The sequence below is a fragment of the Lissotriton vulgaris genome, chromosome 8, assembly GCF_964263255.1.
Source record: "Lissotriton vulgaris chromosome 8, aLisVul1.2, whole genome shotgun sequence".
Classification (NCBI taxonomy): Eukaryota; Metazoa; Chordata; class Amphibia; order Caudata; family Salamandridae; genus Lissotriton; species Lissotriton vulgaris.
The window spans coordinates 161,822,295-161,847,727 of record NC_141696.1 but is presented as its reverse complement, the minus strand read 5'-3'; positions in this window follow the sequence as shown (position 1 = coordinate 161,847,727).

Here is a 25,433-nt window from a genome sequence, read left to right as displayed (position 1 = left end):
TGAGCCCCCTCGCGGCCATCGCCCGCCAACACAACCTCAACATCATCTCTTACGCGGATGACACTCAACTAATCCTTTCCCTCACCAATGACCCCAGCACCGCCAAAACTAACCTACACGAAGGAATGAAAGAAGTTGCCGAATGGATGAAACAAAGCCGTCTGAAACTGAACTCAGACAAAACAGAAGTCCTCATCTTAGGTACATCCCCCTCTGCATGGGACGACTCCTGGTGGCCGGAAGCCCTCGGAAAAGCACCCATCCCGACAGACCACGCACGGAACCTAGGCGTCATCCTTGATTCTTCACTCTCAATGAACAGACAAGTCAGTGCCGTATCCTCTTCCTGCTTCAACATTCTTCGCATGCTCAGAAAAACATTTCGCTGGATCCCCACCGAAACAAGGAAAACAGTCACCCATGCTCTGGTCACGAGCCGTCTGGACTACGGAAACACCCTCTACGCAGGCACTACCGCTAAACTCCAGAAGAAACTCCAACGAATCCAAAAGGCCTCAGCCAGGATCATATTAGACATCCCACGCAACGAACACATCTCTGGTCACCTTAAAGACCTCCACTGGCTACCCGTCAATAAGAGGATCTCTTTCCGACTGCTAACCCACGCACACAAATCACTCTACGACATCGGACCAGAATGCCTCAACTCACGACTATCCTTCTACACCCCCTCCCGCCAACTACGTTCTTCCAGCCAAGCCCTCGCCACTGTACCTCGCATCAACAAGACCACCATGGGAGGCAGATCCTTCTCATACCTGGCTGCTAAAACATGGAACTCACTCCCCGCTTACCTTCGCCTTACCCAGAACCACCTAGCATTCAGAAATCAACTTAAAACGTGGATATTTGACAAGTAATCCTCCTCCCCTTTCTAAGCGCCTTGAGACCCTCTGGGTATGTAGTGCGCTATATAAATTCTCTGACTTGACTTGACACAGGGTAAGCAGAAGCCTTGCATCTCGTGCTGCTGGGGCTGCGACGGTTGTTACTGTGTCCGTGATCCTTTTGGCATTACTTTCCTTGTGTTTGGACACAGTCTTTGAAGAAAAAAACTTTTTAAGTTTTAGTTTACGAATAAACTTGAACACATCCGCTCTGGTGTGGGTGTAATTAAATGAACTTTCAGGACAGAAATTTAGTCCTAGCGCTAGTAATTGTTCCTCTGCCGCTGTTAGGGTTATATCAGAAAGATTGGTAATGGTGCAATCCTTTATTGTTTTTTCTTGTTGAACCATTGTTTCTTTTTCTTTTGCTGCTGCTGTGGCTGTGATTGCTTTTCTCTTTTTGCGTCTTGCATGGCGTCTTGCGTTGCGCCTTTTGTGTTTGGATTCTTTTTCAGTCTCGGATGCAGTGTTTGAAGCCGGTCCTCTACTAAAAAATCAATCTCTTTGCCCAGATCTAAAATCTTTCCTGATTGACCATCAATGTTGCTGATTTCCGAAAGGGATGTACTGGACGTACTAGCCAATGAAACTGTTTCAGCATCCGAGTTTTCGGTCAATTCCTCCTGCTGATTAGTTCTAGCCACGCCGCCGCTGCCTCCACTCGCTGCTGCTTGCTTGGATAACTTTACTTGCTTGGCTTTATCATACTTACGGGCAAATGTGTAGATTTGCCCGGTTTCATAATCCTTTAAATCCCTTGCGAACTTGTGCACTTTTCTTATTTTAATGCGTTCTTCATGTTTGTGCAATCTCTCGCTTATCTCCTTGCGAGAGTTCATTATCAGCAATTTGGTGTCAGGATCAGCAATGGCATCCAGCTGCTCATTTAAGTCCTTAATTTCCTCCAACAGCTTTTCGCGATCTATAACCACATATTTTATGAGGACTTTAACTAAGTTCATCGAAGCATTCAAGTTTAACTCACCCCACTCCTTTAGCATCGCCGGGTTGGGGTCTTCAAAGCTGGGTGCCAGCATGATCCGCAGACCACGCGGAACCCGATCCGCTTCAACATATTTAGAGAGCGACTTGTGCTCCCACCATTTGGTGATTTCTGACTTGGTTTTCTTTTCTAGGACTTTCAAGAGTTGTTTGGCGTCCTGTTGTGCACCACTAGATTGAATATTTGCCGCGTTTGCAGTTGTAGCGCCCTTCCGTATATTGTTGAAAAGCGTCTCCGCGGCATCCTCCCTCTCTCTTTCCAAACTTGCTGACATGGTGCAATTTGAGAGGTTTTATGTTAGAAATGTAACACCGATGGCTTGCGACGCTGCCGGTCTCTTCACTGCATGCCTGCTTCTCGTCACCTGAGAATCCCGGAATAACAGCCCCGCTGCGGTTGGACGCCACTCACCACAGCCCGCCAAACAGACCAGCCGTTAGTTCGTCTTCGTCCACCGCCTCCGGAGGCTACTGCTTCGGCTCAGGGGGTCAGGCAATTTTCCTCCTCGGAAACAGAAAAGTGCTTTCAGCTGTTAGAAGCCAGACCTCCTTGCTGACGAGCGGGTACCGTGGACGAGGACAGCTGCTCCTCGTATAACGTACAGACAAAATCTTCAAACAGCACACTCCCGCTGTGGAAATGAAGACACGGACCCATAGGCTGCAGTGAAGGAGATTTATTAAAACCTCACAGGTTATGCGTTTCGAGCAACTTGTGCTCTTGGTCACACACCGCGCACGTGGTCAGCAACAAATTTATACACATTTTTTTACGTGATGCTCCACCTCTTCTGTGAGTCACATGGTGTATAAACATAAAAAACACACTCTTGTAGTTTTATCTACGTGCACACCACTAAACAAATATAAAAATAGTGAGTAGGGCACTGAAACAAAATATATATATATGTTTTCAAAGTCCGCTCTGCGGCGCGCGCTGACTGCGGCCCGAGGGAGGTGGCACCAATGCCGGCCGAGCACGCCGGTAATCAATGTTCAAGTAATCAAGGCTGTCCGCAGCCGAAACATGTGTTTAGGTAAATAAACACCCTTGGAGTAGCAGTGGAGTTGCGTGTGTTTTTTGCGAACTGAGAGCACCTTTAACTTTGGAACTTTTGGAATATATATATATATATATATATATATATATATATATATATATATATATATATATATATATATATATATATATATATATATATATATATATATATTACCTACTGGCGGTCGCCAGTAGGTATATATAGTTAGGACCTAGTTACCAAAGGAAATTCCGAACATTCTATTGGGAATAACTTTGGCGCCGATTGAGGGATCTGCCTGTAATTTCCCTTAAATTTGCCTCGCTGCACTCCGCTCCATCCCTGAAAGTTTCGGGGGGATTAGTCAAGCGGGGGCCGAGAAAAAAGGGGGTCCCAAAACGTGTTTTCCCCATGTTAATTCCCATAGGGACATTCTGACAAGGCTACAGCTCTAAAGGCTGAACGGAATTATACCAGATTTGGCAAAATGGTAGGGACTGGTATGCAGCAGTGCCTTTTGTATGTTTGGTGTAAATCCCTCCAGTAGTTCTTGAGAAAATTGAATTTGAAATTTTTCAAATGGCATTTTCTATGGGACCTTTAGACACGGCTGCAGCCCGAACGGCTGAACGGAATTACACCAAACTTGGCAAAACAGTAGGGACAGGTATGCAGTAGTGCCTTTTCTATATTTGGTGAAAATCCCTCCAGTAGTTGTTGAGAAAATGAATTTGAGCAAATTATATATCTATATGCTCTCAACATTCTATTGGGAATAACTTTGGCGCCGATTGAGGAATATGTGTGTAATTTTCTACAATTTTGACCAGTTCCGCTACGCTCCTTCCCTGAAAGTTTCGGGGGGATTCGTCTAGCGGGGGCCCCCAAAACGTGTTTTCCCCATGTTAATTTCCATAGGGACCTTTAGACACGGCTACAGTCCGAACGGCTGAATGGAATTACACCAAACTTGGCAAAATGGTAGGGCCTGGTATGCAGATGTGCCTTTGCTATGTTTGGTGAAAATCCCTCCAGTAGTTCTTGAGAAAATTGAATTTGAAATTTTTCAAATGGCATTTTCTATGGGACCTTTAGACTCGGCTACAGCCCGCATGGCTGAACGGAATTACACCAAACTTGGCAAAATGGTAGGGACAGGTATGCAGTAGTGCCTTTTCTATATTTGGTGAAAATCCCTCCAGTAGTTGTTGAGAAAATTGAATTTGATCAAATTATATATCTATATCCGCTCACCGTACACGCACCGTACGCATACGGTACGCGTACCGAACGAGTACCCTTACGGGCGGGAGCGAGTTTCTGATTGGCTGGCAGTCGACTGTCAACATTCCAAACTGTCCAAACCAGGAAGTGTTGGCCACCATCTTGTTTTTCAGGAGAACTGAGGCACAAGAGAGCCCAAAACAAGAGTGGAAAACATGAAAAGGGGGCAGGGTAGTGACCCCCCAACCCTCTAGCCCTTCACAGGGGGTCCCAAAAGGACCCTCAAGGGCAAAAAAAAAAAAATCGCGGGGTACGCGCACCGTGCGCGTACCCCGCGATTAAAAAAAAGCAAACATTTTTTTTTGCACTTGGTGGTCCTTCTGGGACCCCCTGAGAAGGGCTAGTGGGTCAGAGGGTTTCAACCCTGCCCTCTTTTCACGTTTTCCACTCTTGTTTTGGGCTCTCTTGTGCCTCACTTCTCCTGAGAAGCAAGATGGCTGCTCAGGTGGTCCCAGAAGGATAATAACATATATAAACGTTATCCGCTAATAGAATTAGCATTTATAAAACCTTTGAAATGTATTGAAAAAAAATATAGGTTTCACGCCTGATATAGTTAGGAATTAGTGTTTAAAAAACCTTGCAAATTCACTGATAAAACCATAGGTTTCAAGCCTTATATAGTTAGGAATTAGCGTTTAAAAAACCTTGCAAATTCACTTAAAAAACCATAGGTTTCAGGACTTATATAGTTAGGAATTAGCATTTAAAAAAACCTTGCAAATTCACTTAAAAAACCATATGTTTCAGGCCTTATATAGTTAGGAATTAGCATTTTAAGAACCTTGCAAATTCACTTAAAAAACCATAGGTTTCAGGCCTTATATAGTTAGGAATTAGCATTTTAAAAACCATTGAAATTGCTCCTATATAGTTAGTTGTACTAACTATATTTCGCACACCCGCAATCCACTGCTGATGATGTCACATATTACATCATTCATGACATGGTCAGTGACATCACTGATGACATCTCAAATGACATCACGGATGACATCACTGATGACATCTCATTTGACATCACTGATGATATCATTCATGTCATAATATGATGCACCTCCTCACACTCTAATATAACCTTTGATACACCCAGTGTTAAAACCTTTGAAACCGTTGACACACCAATACCAGTTACTACATGCGCACTCACTGATTCCTAGGTCTACACACACATTCACTCATTCACCCATAGAATCACTCATACATACAGTCACTCATCAATACAACACTATCATATGCACTCATACACCTATACAGACACTCACACACTGCCACTCATCCATGGAGTTACTCACACACCTAGTCAGTCATGCAAAGAATCGATCACACTTCCATTTCCTCAACTATACAGTTATACACACAACACCTTACTTATTCAAACATATATTAACACATACTTACTCTCTTATACAATCACTGATACAAGTACACAATGATCCATACAGCCACTCACACATTCACTGGCTCTCATGTATAGTCATTTATATATGCCACATCTCACATGCACTGTGTTTTACATATGTACTTACTTGGACATGTAGCACTGAGATATCCATTCACTCACCAACACACCCATGCACACAGTCAACCGCACATATAGCTGTTTCCACATGCACTCTTGAAATCATACACCTAGTGAATCAACTGCTCACACATCTATGCACAGAGTCACACACCTCCAAGCCACCCACACACACACTCAGTCTCCCATTCAAATTCTTGGGCAACCAATCAATAACCCATATAGTCACTAATATAGCTACTGATCAACACATGCAGCAGCTTACACAACAGACATACTGATGCACACATTCAGACAGTTTAGTCACTAACCCATGCATTTAGTAAGACACATTTAATCACTCACTCATACAGTCAGGCACGCCCTACTAAATCCTTCATCCAGACACTTATACATCCACTCATTCTTCAATATGTAAAACATATTTCAACTTTACAGAAACACACAGTCACTGGATGATGTCATCAGTGATGTCATCAGTGATGTCAAATGAGATGCCATCAGTGATGTCATTTGAGATGTCATCAGTGATGTCATCAGTGATGTCACTGACCATGTCATGAATGATGTAATATGTGACATCATCAGCAGTGGATTGCGGGTGTGCGAAATATAGCTAGTACAACTGACTATATAGGAGCAATTTCAATGGTTTTTTAAATGATAATTCCTAACTATATAGGAACTGAAACCTATGGTTTCTTAAGTGAATATATATATAAATATCTCCTTTACAAAAAGAACATGTCTTCACCTGCTAAGTTAAATAAATCAGGTTTTAATTTTTCAAAAGGTGCTTGCCAGCACTCCCCACACCTACGAGTTTCGACCAGCAGGTCTTGGTCACAATGTCAACAATTGTCCTTCTACAGTTTCTTTAATTTATACCGAAACCCCTTGCCAGCACATTATGATGCATTGTGGAAACGGTAGTTTAAAATGTGTTTCATCATCTTTTTTTAAAGTTTTTTACTTAACATTTCAGTTTGCGACAATTACTGATGTTTTGTTGTGTGTACACAAACTGACATTTGTGCATATGTCTTCAATTAAGTTGTCCACTGCAGTTATCAACATAATTATTGTTACAGTTCCCATCTACTTTGATACTCTTTCAGGATAGTCCTGTTTGACATCACTAGTGGAGCTGTCTTGTCTTTATCAAATTTCAAATTTGGTCAATGTCCCTCTGTGGCATCTGGTGGAAAAAGCTTAAACATCAAAATTCAAGCCGTGATACAGACGGGCAGCCAAGTCTCAACTGTGATTTCCTATTGTACCAACCTCTTCCATTGCCTTTGATTTCTCCTTCCATTAGTCCATCAGGATCGCAATATCAGGCATCACAGGTGTTGTAATGATGTAATGTAGTGTGATCTTCAAGGCATTGTGCTGTAGTACAGTTCTTGAAATGTGTTTGGCACTGTGTGTCCCCCCACACGCATGCAATCCACAGTTGATGATCGGATGTTCAGTGATACCTATGGAACCAGACGTGTCTGGGGCTATCAGGAATAAACTCACCTTGAATACTTGAAGACGAATCCCGTTCATTATTACAACAGGAGCCAAGTTAGACTGCTGTAATAGTCCTTATTCAATATGAAGAAGCTGCTTTTCTCCAAACTCCAGGTAATTCAGAATCAGGCAGTGAGGATGGTGACAGGATTCCTATTATATCTTGAATTATGCATGATGCATTGGGAAACTTTTACCACGCAGTGCCTTTACGACGCAACTTTACAACGCAAACCATTACAACGCATTGCGCTGGGGGGCGCTCTAGGATAGGGAATAGGTTTAATTTACTATCCAACACCTTCCCTACTATCCACGGGGACTGGAGTTGGAATAGTAAATGAAACTATTCACTATCCAGCGCCCCAAAGCACTATGCGTTGTAAAGGCATGCATTGTAAAAACCGCGTTGCAAATGCATGCGTGGTAAAAGCATGCGTTGTAACGTCATACATCCTGATGCATTCTCTCCTTGGTTATCTGCTACAAGCTGCTCAGCCAGTGTGTATGTTCCTAATGTCATAGAGTTAGAATGTTTATGTATGCTTGAGACATCAGTTGAAGTGAGCAGGCTGAGACCTCATCACTTTCTCCCTTCTAGATATATAAACTCCCCAGGTTAACTATTCATAATCCTGTGATGCTCAAAATGCTCGGCCTGGTTTATTGTTTCCTGTACAGGAAGATCGCTGAATCTTTTTCAGATAGGCTCTCTAAATATATGCCTTCTCGACTACTTCAAAATTCTAGCTCAGCTTTTTAACCTTTCCTCACCACCACAAAAGTCATTTTGGTGAAAGGGCGTTTTCCGTACAAGTCCCTCGCATCAGGAGCTTTCTTCCATGGAACACTCAATTGAGCACTTATCAATTTCAGTTCAGAAAAACTCTTAAAAATGGCTTTTGTATCATCATAGTCTTTCTGTTTTTGTTTTTAGCCTGCTGTTATGTTTTCTTTAGTTTGGTACAGATGAGCGATAGTATGGGCCTGATTACGATGGCGTGGAGACCCCCACCGACAGGCTATCGGTGGCGGTCTCCCCGCCATCATTACCAACTTTACCTCCCGCCAAATTATGATGGCGGGAAGATGTGTGGGGGTCGTACAGACCCACCACCATTCATCCGACGGGCTCCTTGAGCCCCCCGGTGTGGCAGAGGGGCTCATAGTCCCTACAATGGTGGCAGTGCCTACCAGGCAAGGCCGTAGGGATAACCATGTCCCTTTCCACCTGCCTCTTCATGGCGGTTAACCTGCCATAAACAGCCAGGATGAAAGAGACTTTGGGGACCCGTAGCGGCCCCCCTTATCTCCTGGCCCCCTTATCTCCTGGCCCCCCTTATCTCCTGGTACATGGTGCCCCCTACATATCCCTGCACCATGTGGCAGGCACTGCGTGGTGCCTGCCACGTAGTGCAGGGATATGCAAAGTGTCCCTTTTTTACATTGCGGCCGGTGCTGCAGCCGGCAGAACCTGCCCAATGCGAAACATGGGCAATGCGACCGCCTCAGTGGTGGCCGCATCATAATTCGTAATTTTGGACTGCCGCATTGTAGGCGGGCGGTCCCAAATAAGAAACGATGGCGTACCGACTGAAGTCCGTCCGCCGCCGTAATCAGCTCCTATGTTATATAAACTTAAATAACATAACATAACAAGTGTGAATGCTTCAATTGGTTGATATGGGGATGACCACATGAAAAATATGAACTTGACATTGACAAAAATTGTCTTTTACTGCCCAAGCATGAATTTCTTCAAACATCTTCTAACAACTTAAAAGAAAGTCGACACAGCGCTACTCTAGGTTGCCAAGCTGTCCACCCATTTACAGGTATCATACATAGGATAGACACTTCTTGCTGACCACTGACCCAAAATGCCAACAGCCACTGAAAAAAACAGAACAGGCTGAAGAGATTGAACGCTGGCCTGAAGTATGACGTCGCTGGGAATCATAAAACCAATTCTCACAGCAGATGAAAATGAGCAATAAACACAAAAGAGGAGACAATACGAGAAAATCCAGATGTGAGCCATGCAACTCTCGCGTGTATTTCACTTAATCCAGCAGAGTTTAACAAGGCAGCATGCAAGGAAACGTAAAACACACCATCAGTTTCAGCAAGAGGCAACCACAAGGAACAAGAAGGCTCTTTGTGACGGTTCGGAACGAAGGGTTTCTGCTGGAATGGGTATGAAGGGGTGGCCCTGCAGACCTCCTTGAACCGTGGACAGATTTTTTAATAGGAGAAATAAAGTGGCGTGGAGTGAGCTGTTTGTATGCCAGGTGATTCTCCTGTGCTTTTGGATTCAACGTACGTCCCTGCAGATCTTTTTGTAGGTGGAGACTGTAAGCCATGCATAGAAAAAACTACTTTGAAACCAGTATAAATAAACAAGTGCCCGGGGCCTCATCAGGAGGCCACTGCAGCTTGGACCACCCATTACCCCTGCCACCGCTGCCAATCATACTACCAACACAATTTCCATCATTTATGAAAGCATAGTGCCACATAAATATGGCTGTACTATTTTCATGGCACGTAGCAGCAGTCCAGGAATATCTTAGGGCAAGTTAAAAATTCCCCAAGTATTTTAAGAAAGGTTTGAAAAGTGGTAGCTTTGCATTGTGGAAAGTGCTGCCATGGGAGTGCAGCTCAAGGCAAGAAACTAGGAATACAACCTGGCAGACACCTTTTATAAGAACTGATGGTAGCACTGAGAATGAAGCATGCACTGAAGGAGCATTTCAAAACTATATGCAGAGATAGACAAGGAGATCCTAAAAAGCATCTCAAATGTGTACAACAATATTTGTCTCACAAGCATGAAAGGTTATTTATGATATATATATATATATATATATATATATATATATATATATATATATATATATATATATATATATATATATATATATATATATATGAATTCCAAAGATTACCTCAATGGGGCATCCGTCGTCTCGTGGGGGTGGCGCGCTGCCGGTGAGGTGTCCGGTAATTAATATGCAAAGTGAAACGGCGTCCCAAGCGCGCACTCAGGCACAACAATAACCACACCACCAAATCGGTTCTGCCAACAAGTAGGGTTTATTCACGCCATAAGCCCTACGTGACGCGTTTCGCACTCCGTGAGTGCTTGTTCACACAGTAGTTCTCAAAACAATCGCTGTATTTACCATGTGTGTGTACTAAACATCAAAGATGGACTCCCACGCCTAACCTTGGTATTGGAGGCGCCATCTTACAGTGGGTTTACTCGAACTAGTTTAGAAAGTGGACCTGATGATTGGGTCTGTTTAGAAGTATTTGCAATAAACATCTCGCAATATGGATCAGATGTATGAATTACAATACTAGTCCAGATGAATGTATATTTACTGTAAATAATGTCGCAATGGGATGACGACTTTGAATTGTAAATTTCTTGCACATGTATATTAATTTAGTTGTATATAACAGGCAACTATTGTATGTCATAAATACAAGTGATAATGTGTATATATGTCGTGATTACCATTCAGGTAAACCCACTGTAAGATGGCGCCTCCAATACCAAGGTTAGGCGTGGGAGTCCATCTTTGATGTTTAGTACACACACATGGTAAATACAGCGATTGTTTTGAGAACTACTGTGTGAACAAGCACTCACGGAGTGCGAAACGCGTCACGTAGGGCTTATGGCGTGAATAAACCCTACTTGTTGGCAGAACCGATTTGGTGGTGTGGTTATTGTTGTGCCTGAGTGCGCGCTTGGGACGCCGTTTCACTTTGCATATATATATATATATATATATATATATATAATATTTATGCTCCCTTCTTTCCTGTTAGGAATGCAGATATTCTCTCTCTATATATATATATATATATATATATATAACCTACTGGCAGTCGCCAGTAGGTAGTTATAGTTAGGATTTTTTACAATGCAAAATCTCAAAATTCTATTTGGAATGACTTTGGCGCCGGTTGACGAATCTGCCTGAAAATTTCCTCAAAATGGCCTCGTCGAGCTCCGGTCCTTCCCTGAAAGTTTGGGGGGGATGCGTCAAGCGGGGTCCGAGATAGAAGGGGGGTCCCAAAACGCGTTTTCCCCATGTTAATTTCCGTAGGGTGGTCGAACTCACTTTTAACCCGAACGGCTGAATGGATTTACACCAAACTTGGCAAAATTGTAGGGACTGGTAGCCCGATGTGCCTTTGCTATGTCTCAAGATATGTGCTCCAGTGGATTTTGAGTAATTTAGGTTAAAAAAAATATATATATCTATAGGCGCGCCCCGGTACGCGCACCGGGGAGCGCACCGTGCGTGCTACGCGACTTGCGCATGGAAAGCTGATTGGCTCACGGGTGTTTGTAAACATTCGAAACAGTCCGGAGCGGCCGCCATCTTGTGTCTCGGTAGGATCGAGACACAAGAGGTGGCATAAAAAAAGGGGGAAATGACTATAAGGGGGCGGGGTAGACCCCGACCCCCCCCCCGACCCCCTAGGTTTGATGTGGGGGCTATAATAGGGTCCCGCGGGGCATTTAAAAAAAATATTTTTTTCGATTTGCGCGGGGGAGCGCCCGGTATGCGCACGGGGGAGCGGACCGGGGAGCGAAGCATGAGGAAAATCCAGGGCCTTATTTATGAAGGCCTTGCGACAGTTTTGCGCCGCCGGTGCGTCACTTTTTGTGACGCACTAGCGGTGTAAAAAATGCACCTCTTTGCGCCATATTTAAAAAGGGACGCATCTAGGTAGATGCGTCACTTTTTAAACCCCTGCGCCACATTATACCTGCGTCAGGTATAATGTATGCAGAGGGGGAGTTCCCCCGCAAAAAGCCTCGTAATAGTGACGCAGTGAAATCTATGAGATTTCATTGCGTCACTTTTAGTACGCTGTTGCGTCAAAATCTTGCGCCTGCCTCACAGCAGGCGTAAGACTGACGCAAGCCCTTTCACATGGGGCTTTCCCCATGTGAAAGGACGCATTACTGGAGTTGCGTCACTTTTGTGACACACTCCAGCAATGCGTCACTTTTGCGCTTACAGATACGCCAGAAATACTGATGAATCTGTAACTCTTTGCGACATGATTCGTCATACATTAAATATGACGCATCAGGAATGTCGTAAGGAGTGCGCACCGAAAAGTGACGCATCGCTGTTTTCACGCAGCGATGCGCCACTTTTCATAAATGAGGCCCCCAGTTTATTCACTGTGTCACCTCTACGACCCCTTCTTGCGTCAATACGTCCCTTTTGCATACATTACACCTGACGTAGGAATAATGTGGCGCAGGGGCTTACAAAGTGACGCAACTACCTAGATGCGTCACTTTGTAAATATTACTGAATAAGGTGCATTTTTTACAGCACTGGTGCATCACAAAAAGTGATGCTCCGGTGGCGTTAAAGTGACGCATAGCCTCATAAATGAGTCCTTCAGTCTTCTACTTATGCGTCATAATAAATTTATGACTTATTATGTTGGAAGTTCTTACAGATACGTCAGTATTTCAGACGTAGCTGTAAGCGCAAAAAGTGATGCATTGCTGGAGTGTGTCACAAAAATGAAGCAACTCCAGCAATGCATCCTTTCACATGGGGCCAAGCCCCATGTGAAAGGGCCTGGACGCCTGCTGTGAAACAGGCGTAATATTTGGAAGCAACAGCGTCATAAAAGTGACGCAGTGATATCTCATAGATTTCACTGCGTCACCTCTACGACCCTTTCTTGCATCAATACGTCCCTTTTGCATACATTACACCTGACATAGGTATAATGTGGTGCAGGGGCTAACAAAGTGACATATCTACCTAGATGCGTCACTTTGTAAATATGACTGAATAAGGTGCAATATTTACAGCACTGGTGCGTCACAAAAAGTGACGCACCGGTGGCGTTAAAGTGACGCATGGCCTCATAAATGAGGCCTTTAGTCTTCTACTCATGCGTTATATTAAATAAGGACGTATTATGTTGGAAGTTCTTACAGATACGTCAGTATTTCAGACTTATCTGTAAGCGCAAAAGTGATGTATTGCTGGAGTGTGTCTCAAAAATGATCCAACTCCAGCAATGCATCCTTTCACATGGGGCCAGGCCCCATGTGAAAGGGCCTGCACGTCTGCTGTGAAACAGGCGTAATATTTGGACGCAACAGCGTCATAAAAGTGACACAGTGATATCTCATAGATTTCACTGCGTCACCTCTATGATCCTTTCTTGCGTCAATACGTCCCTTTTGCATACATTACACCTGACGTAGGAATAATGTGGCGCAGGGGCTTACAAAGTGACGCATCTACCTAGATGCGCTACTTTGTAAATATGACTGAATAAGGTGCATTTTTTACTGTACTGATTCATCATAAAAAGTGATGCTCTGGTGGCGTTAAAGTGACGCATGGCTTCATAAATGAGGCCTTCAGTCTTCAACTCCAGCAATGCATCTTTTCTTACCTTTCCACACCCCCGTTCCTTTTCAACATTTTCTTTGAATATCCACATTCCCCATATTCACTCTTCTTCTCCTTACTTTCCTTCCCAACACTCACCTTCTTTCAGTCCCAATACTTCACTTCCTTTCTCCTCTCATACCTTTCTGTTGTTTCTTACTCATTTTCCTTTCCATTATCAATGCACTCCATTTCACTTACTCTTTTTCATTTTTTTAAGAATATAGCTCTTTGATGAGAATTGGAGGTAGTTCTGAAAATAACTTTTTTTTTCTCCTTTTTTTAAGATTAGAAACAAAAACAGGGAATGGAAACTGCTCAACAGGAGCAAAAACAACAAAAAAAATTAGGGCTGGGAACGGCAGTGATGGTTCTCCAATGCTCGAACCATGAGCAGGACACTTTGCTCCCCATATGTAAGGAGTTGATCGCAGTATCTGCATTTCAGGACAGCATTGTTGAAAGCAGGGTGAATATTTGGAACGAGCTCCTGCGATCACCCCCTCCCAGTAGTAGTTGCTCCTACGGTGGATGTAGAGGCCCCATCACTGGGAACCTCTTGTGCCAGAGCCCTGACACTTTCCCGGGCAAAATTCTGGGGGTTCCTCCTCTCCACATGCGTATCATTGTAAAGTTCCCAAAAGAATATTTCTTTTTGGGGTCACCCCGTGACAGGACTGGTTTGCAGATCCTGCACTCCACTTTTGGAGCATTCACCTTTTTCTGGTTAGGTGGTATTGAAAAAAATTTCCAAATGAAATGCTCCTTCACCTTTGGCTGAGGAGGCTCTTCATCGATGAATTCAAGCTCATCTTCACTGCTAGATTCTCTGGCAGCCATGGTAAACCAAGAAAGATCCAAGAGCAAAAACAGGTCTTTCAGTCACAAAAGTGAAAGAAGAAGTGAAGGAAATGGGTGGGGATTTCATTCCTTGTGAAAAAAACTGTTAGCAACCAATGAAAAGTGTTATTTTAAGGTCACATGACTTGACACGCTGACGCTGCGCGCACCGGAGCGCTTCAGGGTGCGCATACGTGGCGCGAACGTAGGCGCTTCCGGGGGCGCACACGTGGCGCGAACATAGGCGCATACGCGGCGCAAACGTAGGCGCTTCCGGGGCGCATTCTGATAGTTTCACGGAAATGCAAAATCATTTTCATTTCCTTATTAAAAAAAACCTGCTTTTATATGTATGGTACTAAATGTCTTGCGTTATTATTTACTTTTCATTCATATTTTTTTTCACGAACGAAAGTAGAGCTCTGGGTGCACTTTCCGGAGAGCTTACTTACACAAAACAGCAAATTAAAAAAAAAATCATAGGTTAGAAACTCGATATAGAAAGGAATTAGCATTTAAAAAACCTATGAAATTCACTGAAAAAACCATAGGTTTCACACCTAGTTATAGTTAGGAATTAGCATTTAAGAAACCTACTAAATTCACAGAAAAAACCATAGGTTTCACACCAGTTATAGTTAGCTGGAAATGTTACTGACATAAAACCATTGAAATTCCCACGTTATAGTTAGTTGGACTCACTATAACTTGCGCGCCTGCAATGCACTGCTGATGACGTCACATATTACATCACTCATGACATGGTCAGTGACATCACTCATGACATCACTGATGACACCATCCTTGTGACAGAGTGACAGACCTCCTTTCAGTGTAATGTAAGCCTTGAAACACATATTCAAAAATAGAAATTAACATTTTCAAAAAAATGGAAATACCCATACCAGTTACAACAAACAATTCAGTAATTCCACCATCTATATACACATCCACACATTCACCAACAGTTCTATATGGTCACTCATACATATACTCACTCATTATATGTAGTGATACACCTATACATCCTGTTACACACCGACAGTCATCCAAAAGTTACTCACACACATATTCACACTTGCAAAAAAACTATTGAACTTCCATTTATTTGCATATACAGCTATACACACACTACCACTTTACTTCTACGGAAACTTACACATACTTACTCTCTTAAACAATCACTTATAGAAACACATACTTATTTAAACAGGAACTCTTACAATCTCTCACTCTCACATATACTCACTTATATATATCAATACTCACATATACTAGATTAAAACATACGTCGTTACTGAAAAAGACAATAGTGAGACAGTCGTTTACTCACTAACATTCACATATACACACTCATCCATCCATACAGTCCTGTACATATGCTGTCTTCAAAACACATACAAACAGTGAGTCAGTCACCAACCCATACAGCCACTTATACACAAAGTGAAAAACTGATACATACATTTCAATATTTAAAAGTTACTTGCTAATATATGTATTCACTAAGATACATTTAATAAGGCAGTTAACCAGTCAATTCTTTTAAAAACAAACATCCATTTACAAACTTATTTAACCATTTATTCTTCCATCGTCCTTTACAAATACATATATAAAACATATATGCTTTTCAGAAAGACACACATTCACTGGATGGTGTCATCAGTGATGTCATGAGTGATGTCACTGACCATGTCATGAGTGATGTAATATGTGACGTCATCAGCAGTGCATTGCAGGCGCGCAAGTTAAAGTGAGTCCAACTAACTATAACGTGGGAATTTCAATGGTTTTATGTCAGTAAAATTTCCAGCTAACTATAACTGGTGTGAAACCTATGGTTTTTTCAGTGAATATATATATATATATATATATATATATATATATATATATATATATATATATATATATATATATATATATATATATATATATATATATATGTATATATATATATATATATATATATATATATATATATATATATATATATATATATATATATATATATATAATATTTATGCTCCCTTCTTTCCTGTTAGGAATGCAGATATTCTCTCTATATATATATATATATATATTTTTTTTTTGTGTATATATATATATATATATATATATATATATATATATATATATCCATCAAATATAACCCAGCAGGTTGGTTCCAAACGTGTTTATTTAGGAGAGGGGTACAAAGCGCTGCAACCAAGTCTTCACCATAAAGTTCAGAAGCCTGACGCGTTTCGTGCAACAAGCGCACTTCCTCAGAGGCTTAAAATATCGCTGCAGCTGATCACAGTCTCTTTGATAACAGCCTCCTCATACACAAGGGCGTGGGCCACCCCCGAGCATTCTGGTCGCTGTAGTTTTTAAGTGGCAGCTTCAGTGAGTTCGTTTTTCTGCAGCGAAATGGATCTATAAAATATATATCCCCAGTGGGTTGGGAAGAATTCAGTTCAAACTGCTTTGCAATGTGATACCTCTCCACACGGGCCGCCTGCCCTTTCACAGCCGCTTCAAAGAATGCAGCCTGGGTCCACGGAGTCATGGTCGGGCTTCTCTCCGACCTGGGCCGGCCGGTAATATCCATCAAAAGTTGCCCTGTTACAGAGAAGCCCAGCAGGTTGGTTCCAAACGTGTTTATTTAGGAGAGGGGTACAAAGCGCTGCAACCAAGTCTTCACCATAAAGTTCAGAAGCCTGACGCGTTTCGTGCAACAAGCGCACTTCCTCAGAGGCTTAAAATATCGCTGCAGCTGATCACAGTCTCTTTGATAACAGCCTCCTCATACACAAGGGCGTGGGCCACCCCCGAGCATTCTGGTCGCTGTAGTTTTTAAGTCGCAGCTTCAGTGAGTTCGTTTTTCTGCAGCAAAATGGATCTATAAAATATATATCCCCAGTGGGTTGGGAAGAATTCAGTTCAAAATGCTTTGCAATGTGATACCTCTCCACACGGGCCGCTTGCCCTTTCACAGCCGCTTCAAAGAATGAAGCCTGGGTCCACGGAGTCATGGTCGGGCTTCTCTCCGACCTGGGCCGGCCGGTAATATCCATCAAAAGTTGCCCTGTTACAGAGAAGCCCAGCAGGTTGGTTCCAAACATGTTTATTTAGGAGAGGGGTACAAAGCGCTGCAACCAAGTCTTCACCATAAAGTTCAGAAGCCTGACGCGTTTCGTGCGACAAGCGCACTTCCTCAGAGGCTTAAAATATCGCTGCAGCTGATCACAGTCTCTTTGATAACAGCCTCCTCATACACGAGGGCGTGGGCCACCCCCGAGCTTTCTGGTCGCTGTAGTTTTTAAGTGGCAGCTTCAGTGAGTTCGTTTTTCTGCAGCGAAATGGATCTATAAAATATATATCCCCAGTGGGTTGGGAAGAATTCAGTTCAAACTGCTTTGCAATGTGATACCTCTCCACACAGGCCGCCTGCCCTTTCACAGCAGCTTCAAAGAATGAAGCCTGGGTCCACGGAGTCATGGTCGGGCTTCTCTCCAACCTGGGCCGGCCGGTAATATCCATCAAAAGTTGCCCTGTTACAGAGAAGCCCAGTAGGTTGGTTCCAAACGTGTTTATTTAGGAGAGGGGTACAAAGCGCTGCAACCAAGTCTTCACCATAAAGTTCAGAAGCCTGACGCGTTTCGTGCGACAAGTGCACTTCCTCAGAGGCTTAAAATATCGCTGCAGCTGATCACAGTCTCTTTGATAACAGCCTCCTCATACACGAGGGCGTGGGCCACCCCCGAGCATTCTGGTCGCTGTACTTTTTAAGTGGCAGCTTCAGTGAGTTCGTTTTTCTGCAGCGAAATGGATCTATAAAATATATATCCCCAGTGGGTTGGGAAGAATTCAGTTCAAACTGCTTTGCAATGTGATACCTCTCCACACGGGCCGCCTGCCCTTTCACAGCTGCTTCAAAGAATGCAGCCTGGGTCCACGGAGTCATGGTCGGGCTTCTCTCCAACCTGGGCCGGCCGGTAATATCCATCAAAAGTTGCCCTGTTACAGAGAAGCCCAGTAGGTTGGTTCCAAACGTGTTTATTTAGGAGAGGGGTACAAAGCGCTGCAACCAAGTCTTCACCATAAAGTTCAGAAGCCTGACGCGTTTCGTGCGACAAGTGCACTTCCTCAGAGGCTTAAAATATCGCTGCAGCTGATCACAGTCTCTTTGATAACAGCCTCCTCATACACGAGGGCGTGGGCCACCCCCGAGCATTCTGGTCGCTGTACTTTTTAAGTGGCAGCTTCAGTGAGTTCGTTTTTCTGCAGCGAAATGGATCTATAAAATATATATCCCCAGTGGGTTGGGAAGAATTCAGTTCAAACTGCTTTGCAATGTGATACCTCTCCACACGGGCCGCCTGCCCTTTCACAGCTGCTTCAAAGAATGCAGCCTGGGTCCACGGAGTCATGGTCGGGCTTCTCTCCAACCTGGGCCGGCCGGTAATATCCATCAAAAGTTGCCCTGTTACAGAGAAGCCCAGTAGGTTGGTTCCAAACGTGTTTATTTAGGAGAGGGGTACAAAGCGCTGCAACCAAGTCTTCACCATAAAGTTCAGAAGCCTGACGCGTTTCGTGCGACAAGTGCACTTCCTCAGAGGCTTAAAATATCGCTGCAGCTGATCACAGTCTCTTTGATAACAGCCTCCTCATACACGAGGGCGTGGGCCACCCCCGAGCATTCTGGTCGCTGTACTTTTTAAGTGGCAGCTTCAGTGAGTTCGTTTTTCTGCAGCGAAATGGATCTATAAAATATATATCCCCAGTGGGTTGGGAAGAATTCAGTTCAAACTGCTTTGCAATGTGATACCTCTCCACACGGGCCGCCTGCCCTTTCACAGCTGCTTCAAAGAATGCAGCCTGGGTCCACGGAGTCATGGTCGGGCTTCTCTCCGACCTGGGCCGGCCGGTAATATTCATCAAAAGTTGCCCTGTTACAGAGATGCCCAGCAGGTTGGTTCCAAACGTGTTTATTTAGGAGAGGGGTACAAAGCGCTGCAACCAAGTCTTCACCATAAAGGTCAGAAGCCTGACGCGTTTCGTGCGACAAGCGCACTTCCTCAGAGGCTTAAAATATCGCTGCAGCTGATCACAGTCTCTTTGATAACAGCCTCCTCATACACGAGGGCGTGGGCCACCCCCGAGCATTCTGGTCGCTGTAGTTTTTAAGTGGCAGCTTCAGTGAGTTCGTTTTTCTGCAGCGAAATGGATCTATAAAATATATATCCCCAGTGGGTTGGGAAGAATTCAGTTCAAACTGCTTTGCAATGTGATACCTCTCCACACGGGCCGCCTGCCCTTTGGTGAAGACCCACGCCCTCGTGTATGAGGAGGCTGTTATTAAAGAGACTGTGATCAGCTGCAGCGATATTTTAAGCCTCTGAGGAAGTGCGCTTGTCGCACGAAACGTGTCAGGCTTCTGAACTTTATGGTGAAGACTTGGTTGCAGCGCTTTGTACCCTTCTCCTAAATAAACACGTTTGGAACCAACCGGCTGGGCTTCTCTGTAACAGGGCAACTTTTGATGGATATTACCGGCCGGCCCAGGTCGGAGAGAAGCCCGACCATGACTCCGTGGACCCAGGCTGCATTCTTTGAAGCAGCTGTGAGAGGGCAGGCCCCTGCATGAAGACACACTCCTCCAGTTGGTAAGTAACAACTTTTATTATTCCAAAAAACAAGGTAACAGCTCCGCACAGTTTGTCCATCCACCTGACCGGTTTCAGTGCATTCACGCACTTTCTTCAGAGGTGACTTTGTACAGCAACAGTTCCAAGCTTACACCCTTGCGTGCTTCATTCTTTTGAATTGGTCTCAGGTGTGCCGTTTTATTTCCTTTGCAGGGTCAATGCACGCCGGGATTTGTAGTGCAAAATTTGTGCCTATTTACAACCTCCCATGTGGGTAGTTTGAGACTGTGACGGGTGGGAGAGTGCTGTCATTAGTGTGTGCTGTATATAGAGCTCTGTGCACGTTACCCCTTCTAACCAGAGGCAATGTTCTCGTGCTCCTCTATTCCTCATGATGAAATTGGCATACCTCTGATTGGCATAATTATCTTACCTATAAGTCCTTAGTACTAGGTACCCACAGGTTACCCAAGATTTGTAAATTAAATGTCACCAGTGGGCTGCAGCACTCATTGTGCCACCCATTGCAGCGACAATGCAAACATGATTGCTGGTCTGCCATTTGTTAGTCTGGCTGTGCCGGTGTAAACTGCAAACTTGACCTGTCAAAATAACTCATTTTCGTCACGTCTAACCCCCCTATCAGATGTTTATAGATTAAATATTAAATATTCAAAAGTCACCACTAAGAAAGCTTTACTGCCCATTAAGGCAAGGTGCATGATATTCATAAGTAGGGCATGTTAAGCATGCCCCAACAGTGAGTGGCACTACAAAGGTATTTTACTGTAGCAGGGTTGGCTGTTCCAAATAAAAGCATTGGATACAATATTATGTTAAATAAATGTTATCTCCGTCTAGGTAACTGTTATAGAAATGGCTTTTTAATAGTTAAACAACATCCAATTTGATTGGTAAAATTTGGCAAACTATTACAGAAAAGCTTCTTTAGAACGGTTACCTTTTGCCTGCATAAAGCCTCGGAAGGTCTTTCTGTAAGTAAAGTATTCAACTGTCAACTGGCAGCTTGATGGCCCCCCTGTGGTGATATGTGGGCTACTCCCAGGACAGGGACAATGGGCCCTGGGTGTGGGGAGGAGTTGAACTGTGTGCGTGTGGTGTTGCATGGGTGAGCTTGTGTGCCTGTGTCTTTTTGTGTGTATGCAATGCGTACATGTAGTGTTAGCATACATGCCCATGATGTAGTCTGGATGAGCAAATGTGCCTGTCTGTATATTTCCTCTGAATATGTGGAAGTGTGCATGTAATGTTGACATGGATGCCTGTAATGTTGCCTAGTTAATCATGTTACCTGTCTATTTTCTATGCATATGGATGCATGCATATAATGTTGATATGTGCACTTTTAGTGTTATCTGCCTTAATATATCTACCTATACACATATTTCCCACAGGTGTATGTGGATGCATACCTGTAATTCTGGCATGCGTCTGCACTGTTGTATAGCTGAGCATGTGTGCCTGTCTGTACATTTCCTGTGTGTGTACATGTGTGTGGAATGTTGGTATGTGCGCCCTTAGTACTCTTAGAGTTAACATGTGTGCTTGTCTGTATATTTTATGTGTGTGCACATGTATGCATGTAATGTTAACATGTGTTTCTGCAGTGCTTTCTGTGTGAGCAGAAGCATAGTTCTTGTGTGTGTGTGTGTATTTCTGTGTGTGCTTGTAATGTTGGGACATGTACCTGTAGTGTTTTCAGGGTGCACATGCACGCCTTTCTTCATATTTCCTTCGTGTGCATGTAATGTTGGCATGTGGGCTTATAAGTATGTTTTCTATGTGCCTGTAGTTTGAGTCTGTCTGTGCATGGCGTTGTCAGTCCTTGTTGAACACTTACTGTTATGAAGCAGTGCAGAGGCAATCAACTTTTGTTGATGATGCATGTTCTGTGGGTTCTGGAGTCTTAACGGAGTGCTTTAGGTGACTGTCTGTCTAAGAAGCACTAAAAGGTAACTATCTTTGAACCAGTGAGACATACCTTTTCCACACTTTAAGTGGGTAGCGTTTAATTGTGTTCTCTTTATCCTTATTTATATTCTTTTCTAAGATCGCGTCATTAAACGTTTCTTTTTCAATAACAAGCCTCGGGTTTGTCTTACAGTGGTGTTATGACATGCTAAGATCCCCACATCAGCACATTCTGTCCCAGGTTCGGATTCCTTGAAGGCACTGATGTCCTTCTATAGACACGACATGTTCTGCTCCATCCATCACAATTGTTCATTATGTGGTTAAAGTGCATTGCCACATGTTTTGAAATCACTGCTTTTCATAAGCATCAAAATGCCCCAAAGCATTCAGAGCGGCCTTGTGTCAAGCGGAAATGTAGAAAGTTTTTTCCAGTTCATATTTTGTGCATCAATAACGTGTACTATGGAATCCCACACATAATTCTAAAAATGTAGACTGAATAAACATATTTGCAATTGAAACACATTTCTTATGATGTATAGAAGTAAAGTTATTAATGTGTTTTAAGCCACATTTCTGTATAAAACTCAATTTTCAACAAGACGGCTATCATCTCTGTCATTAATTCCAGCTTCCCTCCCTGCGCTTGTGGGTGAGCCAGAAGAGTTACCTATTAGGGATGCTGCTCAATTATATACTGATTTTGTGGCTCATTTGGCACTTAGAATTATTTTGGATTTTTACATACTCCATATAACTCTGCTTCTAAGAGCCTCCATTGCATTTATTGTGTAACATTAACCTATTTACAATTTTGTAATACAGCCCTTTGACTTGATCTAGAACTCAGTTTCTTCATATATTAAAGCTGGGGACATATTTCCTCATGAAACTGAGGTTTAACGTTATCTCTGATCCAGTAAATTGTGGGAGTACAGAATAAGGTCAATTTTGGGATGTCTACATTTTCAGGTACTGGTTTTGCTCCCACAAAAACAGAAGGGCATGAACATATACCTTCGAATCAGGAATTAATGATTCCACAGTTCTTCTGTGCATATGCACCGCCTTTCTCCACCGATATCACCCAATTCCAATTTCCAACGCTTCCAGGGCCGGACTGGGAACTGAAAGCAGCCCTGGCAAATTTTGCCAGACCAGCCCCCATCTGGCGCAAAGCGAACCAGCCCCCATCCTGCGCGTAGCGAGCGAGTGCAGCGAGCGCGCCCGACGGCCACTAGGGGGGTTTGGGAATTTTGGAGAAACGACAGACCAAAATGGTGAATTTTACAGCATATTTTTCATTACATATTCAAATTGTATCAACTTTCAAAGCACAGTAAACAGTAGATGATGACCTTAAAGAACATCAGGTTACCCAGCCAGTCATATGTATTCATAGGCATTCTTTCAGAGAGCACTAGAAATAGACACAAGTAGTGAATCAGAGAGAACAAAGGCTCCCCCAGCTTCAATGTTTAGAGCCTGTGCGTGGCTCCAATGACGTGGGCATCATTGTTTTCTTAGAGCCTAGATCGCTCCTACGATGGGCATAAGTATTTCCTAGAGGGCCAAGAGGGGCCCATGTCTGCCCCCATGGTGTGGCGCAGTGGTGCCCACGTTCTTGCCATTCCGTAGAGTGTCCCTGGGAGGGACAGAAGCGGCACAGTGGTGCCAGGCCTTATGTGTAGATCCCCAGCTGCCCAGCAAGTAGTGGGCAACTGCACCGTTTAGGCCATTAGGTACTTTGGGGACATGTTCTTTTGGCTAAAGGAGTAAGTGAGACACACTCCTTTACCCCTACTTTGGCATCCACAGCTGCACAGCACTTAGTGCCAGCTGCAGCGTTTAGGCCCTGTTCTTGTTCTCAGCTGCCCAGCAGGTAGTGGGCTGCTGCAACGTTTAGGTCTGCGCAGATGGCGCACCTCTGATTGGCGCTGCCCTGGCAGCGCGCCCTGACATTCTGGGCACAGGGCATTTGAGCCCCTTTGGAGATGGCCAGTTGGCCAGGGGGACTGGTAGATGTATAGGGCGCAAGGCCCTAATGTGATTGATGTACTCTAAATGTAGTGCTAGGAAATTTAATGCATTTAGCATGTGTTACGCACCCTGTGTTTTATACCTCTAAACTGTGGTTTATGATTATGAGGTTGTGTAGCATATTATAGTTTATGCTAGGGAGATTATGTTTCACTCTGTGATTTACGCCCCTAATGTGAGTTTTACTTAGGAGGTAGGGTCTAATGTGTTTAGACTAGTGAGAAATTGCATAATGTGTTTATGCTGGTGAGGTTGGCGCAGGAGGTAATACGCACCTGAGGTGACTGTGCATAATGTAGTTTGTTACTGGTTGTGGTGGAGTACAGTGATTACCATTGGTTACTGGTTGTATGTTTATGACCTATTTTTACTTGTACCAATTTCTGCTAAGTGTTGATCCCGACAGTGGCGTGGCCCTGTCCTGTGTAAATAATCCCTTGTGGATAGTGCCCGTGCCAGTTGGCACAATGTATGTTGTGTGATTACTATCTGATGTGTTGAGAATACAAAGGCTATTTTTATATAACCTTGTGTGGAGTTCCTTTTGTAGTGTGCCTGGGGTGTTGTTGCTGTGTGCGTGCGCAAATGCTTTAAACATTGCCTCCGGGATAAGCCTGACTGCTCGTGCCAAGCTACCAAGGGGGTGAGCAGGGGTTATCTTGGCGTGTAACTCCCTTGCCCTGTCTAGAGTGGTGGTTTCTGCCTGGCTTTGGCGCAAGCCTTAGCCAACCAGAAATCCCTTTTCTAACAACTTGCATGCTAGAAGTACAATTTGGCATAACAGCCATCTGTGGAAGAATACGGAGGATGGCTTACTGAAGAATATTCTTGGCATATGGGGCACCCGGACTAAAATACTGGCACATTGAATGTAACCGTTGGCATGATAAAGGACAACCGTGGAATATCTAAGGTGGTGCAACCATGACGAAATGCTAATCCTGATACTAGAGTTTATCTTTGGCTTCAAGGTCACCCAGAGTATTTGGATAGCATCAGTGGTGAAATTCTGGCACAATAGTGGTAATTGTTTAAATGTGGGTTGTCCATTACATGAAAAAAAATGGGTTTCATTTCTGCGCTGCATTTGGTTTCATTGGCTCAGTACATCATGAAAACACTTGAATATTGAATTTCCTTACATTGCAATGGATCTTAGGCAAATTTATGTGGAATCAATGCTTTAAAATACATTATTCTAAGTCATTTTTGACAACATTTTCCCAGTGGGGAGAACAAGCCCAATTTCTTCTAGAGGGTTCGGGAGGTGA